Here is a 10,984-nt window from a genome sequence, read left to right as displayed (position 1 = left end):
TAAAAACGCTAAGTAAGAAATGCAGCCGGTCCCCGCCTGGTGTCCTTAGACATCCGGGTTCCGGAACTTGCTCTTTCCTTAGACAGTTCAGGTCAGACGGCTATGGATGGCTGATTTAGCCGTCCAATTGTGGCCGTCTGCATTGATAGAGCAGGAAGGCAAAAGCCGCCTGGGGCCAGGAGGCAAAAAAGGCCGCCTGACCCTTGATGGAGCAGGAAGGCAAATGGCCGCCTGAGCCTTCATGGAGCAGGAAGGCAAATGGCCGCCTGACCCTTCATGGAGCAGGAAGGCAATTGCCGCCTGACCCTTCATGGTGCAGGAAGGCAATTGCCGCCTGACCCTTCATGGTGCAGGAAGGCAAATGGCCGCCTGAGCCTTCATGGAGCAGGAAGGCAAATGGCCGCCTGACCCTTCATGGAGCAGGAAGGCAATTGCCGCCTGACCCTTCATGGTGCAGGAAGGCAATTGCCGCCTGACCCTTCATGGTGCAGGAAGGCAAATGGCCGCCTGAGCCTTCATGGAGCAGGAAGGCAAATGGCCGCCTGACCCTTCATGGAGCAGGAAGGCAATTGCCGCCTGACCCTTCATGGTGCAGGAAGGCAAATGGCCGCCTGAGCCTTCATGGAGCAGGAAGGCAAATGGTCGCCTGACCCTTCATGGAGCAGGAAGGCAATTGCCGCCTGACCCTTCATGGTGCAGGAAGGCAATTGCCGCCTGACCCTTCATGGTGCAGGAAGGCAAATGGCCGCCTGAGCCTTCATGGAGCAGGAAGGCAATTTCCGCCTGACCCTTCATGGTGCAGGAAGGCAATTGCCGCCTGACCCTTCATGGTGCAGGAAGGCAAATGGCCGCCTGAGCCTTCATGGAGCAGGAAGGCAAATGGCCGCCTGACCCTTCATGGAGCAGGAAGGCAATTGCCGCCTGACCCTTCATGGTGCAGGAAGGCAAATGGCCGCCTGAGCCTTCATGGAGCAGGAAGGCAAATGGCCGCCTGACCCTTCATGGAGCAGGAAGGCAATTGCCGCCTGACCCTTCATGGTGCAGGAAGGCAAATGGCCGCCTGAGCCTTCATGGAGCAGGAAGGCAAATGGCCGCCTGACCCTTCATGGAGCAGGAAGGCAAATGGCCGCCTGACCCTTCATGGAGCAGGAAGGCAATTGCCGCCTGACCCTTCATGGTGCAGGAAGCCAATTGCCGCCTGGGATGATTGTAATCCAATTATACTTTCAATGTCCTTCTACCCCATTGGGGGGACATGTATAATTTCAAAAAGTAATCTAAGTAGGAACTTCAGTCGGTCACCGGCTGATGTCCTTTGGACATCCGGTGATCGAAACTTGGTCGTTCCTTAGATTGCTCAGGTCAGACGGCTATGGATGGCTGAATCAGCCATCAAATTGTGGCCGCCTGCATAGGTACGTAGAGTAAGCAGGTTGGCTTCTCTCTGCGACGATTGCACCCGGAGGGGTGTCGCCGGACGCCTTTGTCCATGATTGGGACAGGCGAATTTAGGTCGAAGTAGCCATCCGGCCATTGGCCTCTGGTCTTGTTATAGGCCGGCTGTATAGCCACTAAGCGTTTCTATGCTTAGCTTACTTATCTGGCCATTGGCCTCTTCGTCAATCAGACGTTAATTTAATTTCCAAGTGTCAAACTCAGAAAAACAAACAAGTGAACCGTCTGGGTTCAGACGGGAAACAAAGTATGATAACAAAAAGCAAATTCTCATTAATGTACTTCTTGCTTACAAAATTTACAAAATCTCAGAAGTAGTATTTTTTCAAATTATCTACATTCCAAGTTCTAGGCAGGCGCCTGCCGTCTGGAGTTTCCAGGCGGTAGGTGCCGTCTCTTACTTCTTCATAAATCCGGTAGGGGCCTTCCCAATTAGGAGTTAGCTTTCCAAGCTCATTGGCCCTACCGGTTGCCTCCATTTTCCGTAACACTAGGTCGTACACTTTTAAGGGACGCCTGTGTACTCTCTTGTTGTAGGCTCTTGTCATTCTCAGACGGTAAATCTCATGACGCAAGGCGGCATTGCCCCTACGTTCTGGAAGTGAATCCAATGCCAGGCGCATTGCCTCCCAGTTTGCCTCTTCATCATATAACATGACTCTGAGAGTCTGCTCATAGTGTTCAATGGGCAAGACGGCTTCAGCACCGTAAACCATGAGAAATGGGGTTTCTCCGGTTGACCCCTTTGCTGTTGTCCGGATGGCCCATAGGACATGGATTAATTCCTCAGCCCATAAGCCACCGGCTCTTTCAATTTTCTTCTTTATGCCGTCTGAGATCAGCTTGTTGAAGGCTTCAACTTGGCCGTTTGCTTGGGGACGGCCGACTGATGCGAAACAGGTTGAGATCCCTTGATCTCCCAACCAAGTTTTTAGCTGAGGCGTCTCAAACTGAGGGCCATTATCAAACACCATGGACATAGGTACCCCATACCGGGTGATGACATTCTTCCAGATGAAGGAAATGACGTCTGATGTCTTGATATTCTTTACCGCCTCAGCCTCTACCCACTTGGTGAAATAATCTACAGCCACCAAGATATAACGCTTACCGCCTGGTGCAGGCGTGTAAGGACCTAAAATGTCCATGCCCCATTTGGCAAACGGGATTGGGCTGTGGATGGCCGTCAGGTCAGTAGCCGGACGGTGAATAAGTTTGCCAAACTTCTGGCACTTGTCACATTTTCTCACCAATTCCTTGGCGTCTGCCTCTAGAGTAGGCCAAAAGTATTGCCGCCTGGCTCTGACGGCTAGAGATCTGCCGCCTATGTGGGAGGCGCAGAACCCCGAGTGCAAGTCTTCGAGAACTTCCTTCCCCTTCTCTGGGGTTACACACTTCAATAGAGGCTTAAGAAACCCCGCCTTGAAGAGTTCTCCATTTCTCAACTCAAAGCTTGCGGCTCGCTTTTTCAGAACGGCTGCCTCCTGTGGCGAGTCAGGGAGCGTGCCGTCTGAGAGGTACGCCCGGATGCCATCCATCCAGGTGGAGCTTCGGTCTAGGACTCCAATGGGATCTTCAAAGATGCTTCTTTTTTCAAGTACTTCCCAAAAGACTGACCGAGGCGTATCATGGCAGGCGGAAGATGCAAGCTTCGATAGCGCATCCGCCTGGTTATTGTCAGACCTGGGCACTTGATTCAGTCGGAACTCCTCAAGTGACCCAGCCTCTTCTTTGACTGCCTGAAGATATTTGATCATAGCCGGGTGAGTTGCCTCATATGTTCCCTGATACTGGCTAACGACCAACTGCGAATCTGAGTAGGCGTCAATTTTTGTTGCCCCTGCCGCCTTACACATACGGATTCCGGCTAGCAGGGCTTCATATTCCGCCTCATTGTTTGAGGCCTGAAAATTAAACCGTAGTGCATACTCATATCTGTCCCCTTCAGGAGACTCATAAATTACGCCTGCACCACAGCCGTTCTTCGTAGAACTCCCGTCTACATACACTTTCCAAACCTGATCAAGATTATCCGGAGCCACCGGACGGGTCATTTCCACAATGAAGTCGGCAAACGCCTGACCTTTCACTGCCTTTCTTGGTTCGAAAGTGATTTCAAGACTTTGCATTTCAATAGCCCATTTTAGCATTCTTTCGGATGACTCCAAGGTAGTCATTGGCCGCTTGAGTGGCTGGTCGGTGTAAATTACCACCGGATGGGCCAGAAAGTAAGGCTTCAACTTTTTGAATGCCATGTACAAAGCAAGGCCAAATTTTTCAACCAGGGGGTACCGGAGTTCAGCATTTTTAAGAACATGGCTAATGAAGTAAACCGGGAGCTGAACGCCGTCTCGTTCAGCAAGGAGAACGGCACTGAGAGCATGGTCTGAGACGGCCAAATACATATACAACGTCTCCCTAGGTAGAGGACTGACCAACCTAGGTAGAGAGTGCAAATGCTCTTTTAGCTTCTGGAATGCCGTCTCAGCATCGTCTCCCCATTCAAACCTGGTCTTCTTCCTGATTGCTTGGAAGAAGTAAAGGCATTTGTCACCTGACCGGCTGAGGAACCTCCCCAAGGCGGCCAGGCAACCAGTCAGCCTCTGGACTTCCTTGACAGAACGGGGTGACTTCATGTCAATTACCGCCTGTATCTTTTCGGGGTTAGCCTCTATCCCCCTTTGATCAATCAGGAATCCGAGAAACTTCCCAGACTCAACACCAAAGACGCATTTCTTGGGGTTTAACATGACCTTATGCCGCTTGAGGGTGGTGAATGTTTCTCGGAGATCAGCAAGGTGATCCGCCTGTTGCTTGGATTTGACTATCATGTCATCAATGTACGCCTCCACATTCCTCCCAAGTTGATTGATGAAGACCGTATTAATCATTCGTTGGAAGGTGGCAGGCGCATTCTTCAAGCCAAACGGCATCACAGTATAACAGAATAACCCCAAATCAGTGACGAAGGCCGTCTTCTCTTGATCTTTTTTCCAGAGGGGTATCTGATGGAAGCCGGAGTAGGCATCCATGAAGCTCATCAAGGCGTGACCGGCTGTAGAGTCGACCAGACTGTCGATCTTTGGAAGCGGGTAACTGTCCTTTGGACACGCCTTGTTGAGGTCTGTGTAATCAACACACATGCGCCAGGTCCCATTCGGTTTCTTAACAAGGACCACATTGGCCACCCAGTCGGGGAAATTGCAGGGCCGAATGAACCCGGCGTCTAGCAGCCTTTTGATTTCGGCAGCTGCCGCCTGACTTCTTTCCTCGCCATGGTTTCTTTTCTTTTGCCGGATGGGCTTCTTTTTGGGATCCACGGCGAGTTTGTGGACAGCGAGATCCGAGCTGATGCCTGGCATCTCTTCCACTTCAAAGGCAAAGATGTCTTTGAATTCTTTCAGCAGAAGGTGCAAGTCTGCACCCAGAGCAGCATTAGCAGCCGTCCCAACCTTCACCGTCCGCTCTGGACGGCTGTCGTCCAGAACGAGATCAATGTGTTCTCCAGCCGGTTGGGGACGGAGCTCTTCTGACCGTTCGCCGATCAGTGATTGCTATTTTTTCTCTTTTTTCACCTCCACCAGCAGAGGCGCTTTTCTCTTCTTACCAACGGCTGGCGGGGCAGGGTTGGCATCCTTGACAGCGTCAAGGTCTATTGGTTCCTTCCCTTGGCCGTCTGAGGCCACAGTATCTTTAACGGCTGAGAGATAACACTCCCGAGCCGTCTTCTGATCCCCGTTCAGGGAACCAACAGAGCCATCATCCCGCTCATACTTGACAAGCATGAGAGACGGGATGATCACCGCCTTGGTTTCGTTGAGGGTTGGCCTACCAAGGATAATATTGTAGGCGGTCAACTCCTCCACGACCAAGAATCTGACGACAACATGCCGTCCCTGGCCTTTTTCTCCCAGCCGGATGGGCAAATCAATTCTGCCGGCTGGGAAGACCATCCCACCCCCAAAACCGACCAAGGGGTGGGTAACCGGATGCATGCTGCTGGAGTTGTACTTCAGCTTCTGCAGGCACCGGAGGCTGATGATGTTCGACGAGCTGCCGGTGTCAATAAGGATCCGTCCAACCAGCTGGTTGGCAACCTTACATTCAATGACGACCGGGTCGTCATGCGGACGGCGGACGCTGCCCCTGTCCTTCTCAGTTATGAGGACGTCTGGGAAGGTGGAGGAGGCAGACGCCTGCTCATCATCATCCTTGTCCATCTTTCGAAGATGGCTCTTGGTGCCCCGGATAGTAGGGCCACCACATGAGAATCCGCCTGCTATAGTGTAGACCGGATCCTTATCTGTATCCGAACTACTAGCCGGCTGGGTAGCCTTGGAGGACTGACCCTTGCTCTTCTTTTTTGCCCCGGCTGGGGACTTAGAAATGTAGGACTTTAAAAGCCCTTTGTCAGCCAGACGGTCCAACGTCCGCTGCAGACTAAAGCAGTCGTTGGTATCATGGCCAACCTCCTCATGGAACTGGCAATATTTATTTTTGTTCCGTGACTGGACGGAGCTCTTCATTGGATTCGGCTTCTCAATGGACAGCCGGTCCTTTACCTCCATGAGGATGGAGTTGCAGTCTTTGTTAAACTCGTACTTGGGGACGTACGGTTTAAACTCTTTCTTCTTCTTCTGGGACGGCTGCTCAGAATCACTGACCGCCCAGACTTCTTTTCTCTTTCCGCTCTTTTCTTTTTTATTACCCGGCTGAGCTGGCCGGCTGTCTCTCTGTTTGTCAGACTTCTTAGAGTCTGACTGGCTACCAGGCGTGCAGAGGTCGGTAGCCTGTATATAGCTTTCCGCCTCCCTCAGGGCCGCCTGTAGCGTAAATGCCCCTTTTCTGACAAGGTCGAACTTAAAAGCCGACCCGTCTCTCAGACCTTTGAAAAAGTCTGTGAATGCTACCTCGTCAGACAGTCCTTGGATCTGTATTCTAACCAGGTTGAACCGCCTGACATAGGCGCGTAGCCCTTCTCTCTCACCCTGCCTAACGGTGCTCAAATCGAGGCTCGTTTTCTTGGCAGGAATGTTCATTGAGAAGTTGGTAGCAAACAAGAAGGCTAGCCTCTTGAAGCTATCAACAGAACCGGCTGGCAAGTTGCCAAACCACTGCTGGGCAATGCCCTTCAGTGTAGCCGGGAAACAACGACACCAGGTGGCATCGTCCCACCCCTGTAAGCACATGAGGTTGGTATATGCCATCAGGTGGTCTTCTGGGTTGGTGGTACCATCATAGGTGCCCACCAACACATTCTTAACCTTGGACGGCTGTGCCGTCCCGGTTATATTGGCTGCAAAGGCAGACGGTTGCTCGCCTAGCCTCATTAGCCGAAGCTGCCAGTCTAAAGGCTGGGCAGGAATATATGCCGCCTGACCTCCAAAAGGAGGTGGCTGCATGAACTGGAGGCCATATTGCCCATACTGCGCCTGAGGTGCGTATGGTATAGACCCTATCATCAACTGAGGTTCGGTGTTGACAGTTTTACCGCCTGTCCGACTCTCATGCAAGGACACAGAGTTCCTTGCAGAAGCTTGCTTGAAGCTGTCTGGAAAGCTCGAAGTGGAAGCTGACTCAGACTGCTGCCGTCTCCTTCGATCGATGACTTGTCGTGCATCGAAGGTAGACGCATTTTGTGCCTCCGGCTGGGGTCGCCGGGGCATCAGAATCTTAGACCAGTCAAGTGTTGCGGCTGCCTTCTCCTTTGGATGAGGAGTTGGCTGCCTGTCCTTGACCGGCTTCTTCTTCTTTCCAGAAGTGGGAGTCTTTTTAGCCGGCTGACTCTTGCTAGAGCCTGCCTTGTTTTTGCTGATCATAGCCTTGATTTCACCCTTGAAAGAGGTCATGAATTTCATGAGCTCATCCCGGGTGACTGGGGCTTGACCCTTGGCCTTCTGGGTTTCCCCTTCTGGCCTTCCAGATGGGCGCCTGCTTGGGCCCGCCTGGTCTTCATTTCGCTCCAGTTGATCCCTGGAACGAATGGATTTAGAGATGAGAGAGCCATCCTTAGATGTGTAAGTCTCAACATCATTGTCTTCCTCCTCATCCTCCTCCTCAGTGAATAACTCTGGCTGAGGCTGAGGTGGAGGCTGGGGGATTTCGAACCCGACCGGTTGAATAACCGGTTGCAAGTCATCCAAGTTACCCGTCTGGGTACCCGGACGTAGAGAGATAGAATTGATAATCGGTACAGAGTTTTGAACCATCTTGAGGTACTCTCCCCACAGACGGCGCCAAATGTTTTGGGGTTTTTTGTCCCTCGGGAGAGTTACAACTCGAAGACTGATCCTGCCGGCTCTGTACCTGCAAAATTAACGGAGACACCGGTTGGATGGTGCTCCGCCTCCAACGCTCAAGTTAGTAACTTGAAGTAGAGTAAAAGGTGCGGAAATTAAGGTGGGGATCTGCTTGGATTCCAAGCTCAGTTGTCTCTATCAAAGGGACAGTTTTTTGTTAATGGAAAAACGTGTCCTCTAAAAGAGGGGAATCTCCTTATTTATAGGGTCCTTGGGAATTGTACTCCTGATTAGGGTATCAAACCCTAATCATTGGTGGGCTGCGCCGTATTTGCGGCTTTCTCGGGATTTGGGCCTGAAGGCCGACATTCTCCCAAATATCTGGGACGACACGTGTCGGGCAGAGATAGGTCCACTTCGGACCATCCTGGGGTTGACACGTGTCGCCCTCTGATTGGGCCACTTGGCGGGGTAAAATTACCCTAAACAGTTTCAGTTTACCTTGTATCATACAGGCCTCGTTTTCCAAATTTGTTGACATTGAGCTAATTGACCAAACATCCCTTTTCCTTTCAGCTTTGCTCCTTTATTCACTCCTGTCCTCGAGTGACTTTGGACTTTTAATTATTTTTACTACATTTATTTCTATCAACATGTTGGGCGTTGGGCGTTTTACTTTGGTTTTGGGATTATCTAATATGGCCCACATGTCCATCTTAATAAGGCAGAACTTTTTTTGCCTTTGAGGAGCAGTGCCTAATGAATTTAAACAATATTCAGAACCTTATTTAGCTTTCAGTTCAGATTTGGAACAATAAGGTATAAGAAAGAAATTATTATGATTTTATTAGGCAACTGCTCCTTGATAGGAAGGTCTCTCTGAAGATTAAGATTAAGGGCTGTTTGCTCCATGACCCAAAAGGCCAAGGAAGGAGTGGAATAGAAAAAGGGATATAATAAGAAGCAGAAAACTTGTGAATTTTCTCTTATATTGCTGGCTAAGAGAAGGGTTTTAAAATTTTATAGTTATGTTTGGTAGATGAGTTATAATAAAACCTGTCCATCTCTATTTTCTGTTTTCCGGTTTTATCAGTCCAATAACTACTCCACACTATCCATCACTGCATTGCCATACCACCTAACAACCATATCTAAATTAAGATCTCCATACTGCTGTTCCTTTGCCGGTTCTCAACTATTGCCACATTAAAGCTGCTTTTGATGTTTTGAATTGGTCAAATGGCTATCTGAAGTCATATCACGGGGATTTTGGATAATGTATTCCTATTTGTGGCTTTCAATGGTCCTAATTTACAATTTGTGGTTCCGATGGTTCTAATGCTATTTTCTGCCCTTGTAAGTTGAAAGCTGAAGTTTTTGTGATCAATTTTGTTTGTTTTGATGAGGAATTTTGGGTGATTGTGGATCTCTACAGAAGCTGAAATGTTGTAAAAAAAGATGCTGTCTTTATTTACTGTTTGGTTGTTGCAATTAAGGAAGTGATGTTGGGGCGGGCGTTATCTGAGGTTGTTGGTTGAGATGTCAGTACTCGGCAAGGTATCTAGTGATGGCGCGTTATGGGGCTGTTGTGTTGGTGGTGGGGAGAAGCCTGGTGGCTGTGGCTTAGGGGATTATGATGGCTATGTTGTTGGTCCAAAGTTTAGGACTTTAGGGGAATTAGAAATTTTAAGCTTTTTGTGGGTGGAATCTTGGAGGGCAGGGGAGGGGGTGGGGAGGAGTTAGGAACTTATTATGATTATGGTGGTTGTCAAACCTATAGAGAATTTTCGGAGAATTGAAAAACCTTCGGAGATAAGTAGGTTACCAAAACTTAAGCATCAACTGAAAACCATAACAGAACAAAGTTTATAATTACTTTCCCTGTTTTTGAATCATCCTTTACCAAAAAGCCTGTTGACGCTTTGCTTTTACCCCCCTAGGTATCTAGTTCTTGAGCACGTGATGGCTAGTGAGGTGTTGCCCAGTCATTGGTCAGTTCCCTATGTTATTTTTTCTAATTTTTTATTTGCTTAAGGCATCACAGTGTAGATGAGAACAATTTTGTGTTTCTATTTATAGTCAGACCTCTTTAAATATGTAATATTGGCATATTTTAGCTTGTATGGTCATATTCTCTGCTTCTTTCCATCATGTTATTGCTGAACTCTCATTTTTCCTTGTTGACTTAATATATTGGCTCTTGACCAATGCTGAGTATATTTGTAAATGTGACAGAAGTTGGACCTATGAAGTTTCTTTTGTGTTTTGTGAATATTAAGGCCATGTTAGGGTGAGCAATGAGTGTAGATTACTGGAAATTTATATACTATGTATATCCTGTGGATTTTCTGCTGTATTTACATGCAAGAGAAGTGATGATGAATTTAGTTCATTTTTGGTTTGGGTGACTTATTAGGCTCGCTTTTCTCTTAATAGCTATATCTATTTTCAACATCGTATATGTTTCATAACCTCGTAGGTGTTTGTTGTGTGCTCATGTCAGATATGCTGAGTGCTAATTTTTTTTGTTTAGGCATTCTGAGTATGGCTTAGTGTTTATACAACCATTGTTGTAAAAGCTTTAGGGAATGTTTGATCACTTAAACTCTTTGCTTCTGAGGCAAATTACAAAGAGATTTTGATGACCTTGTTATTTTGTAAGACCCAAAAGAAAGAGAGATTTTTTAGACCATAGTTAATTGATTATGGGGATGATGCTAGGACTTGTAAGTGGGGAGTCAGAATCTAGTTGAAGATTATACACACCTGAACTATTGGGTTGGTTATTGTAAACTACCTTGATAGGCCCCCACTTGATGATAACTCGTTCTCTGTTACTAATATTGCATAATTTACTTCTCTTTTTTGTATGTTCTTAATATAAAAATATTAAAATGGAGTCCAATAAAGTAGGTCTTACTTTCCTCGAAAAAAAAAAAAAAAGAAAAGAAAAAAAGGTTTTCCCTTATGACTCTTTACTAAACACATTAATTTAAGTTATTGCACTGGTTCTATATAAAAAAAGTGAATTATAACGAAAACTTTTGACTTATCGATTATTTTCTTGAAATTTACTTTAATATATACTTCCTCCGTTTTCTTTTCTTGCAACACTTCCCTAAAAAGGAAATGTCACAATACTTACAACACACTATAAAAGGAAAGTTAGGGAAAAACTATACTATTTCCCTTATTTAAAGCACATGGCCCACTAAATTACACTCCTAACAACAACTCATCCTATTTTAAAGTTTATTATATCATGTAAACCCCACATTTCTTAATTACCG

The sequence above is a fragment of the Chenopodium album genome, chromosome 26 (genome assembly GCF_948465745.1).
Source record: "Chenopodium album chromosome 26, dcCheAlbu1.1, whole genome shotgun sequence".
NCBI classification, from domain to species: domain Eukaryota; kingdom Viridiplantae; phylum Streptophyta; class Magnoliopsida; order Caryophyllales; family Amaranthaceae; genus Chenopodium; species Chenopodium album.
The sequence above is the reverse complement of the archived record's forward strand: the minus strand, read 5'-3'. Positions refer to the sequence as shown.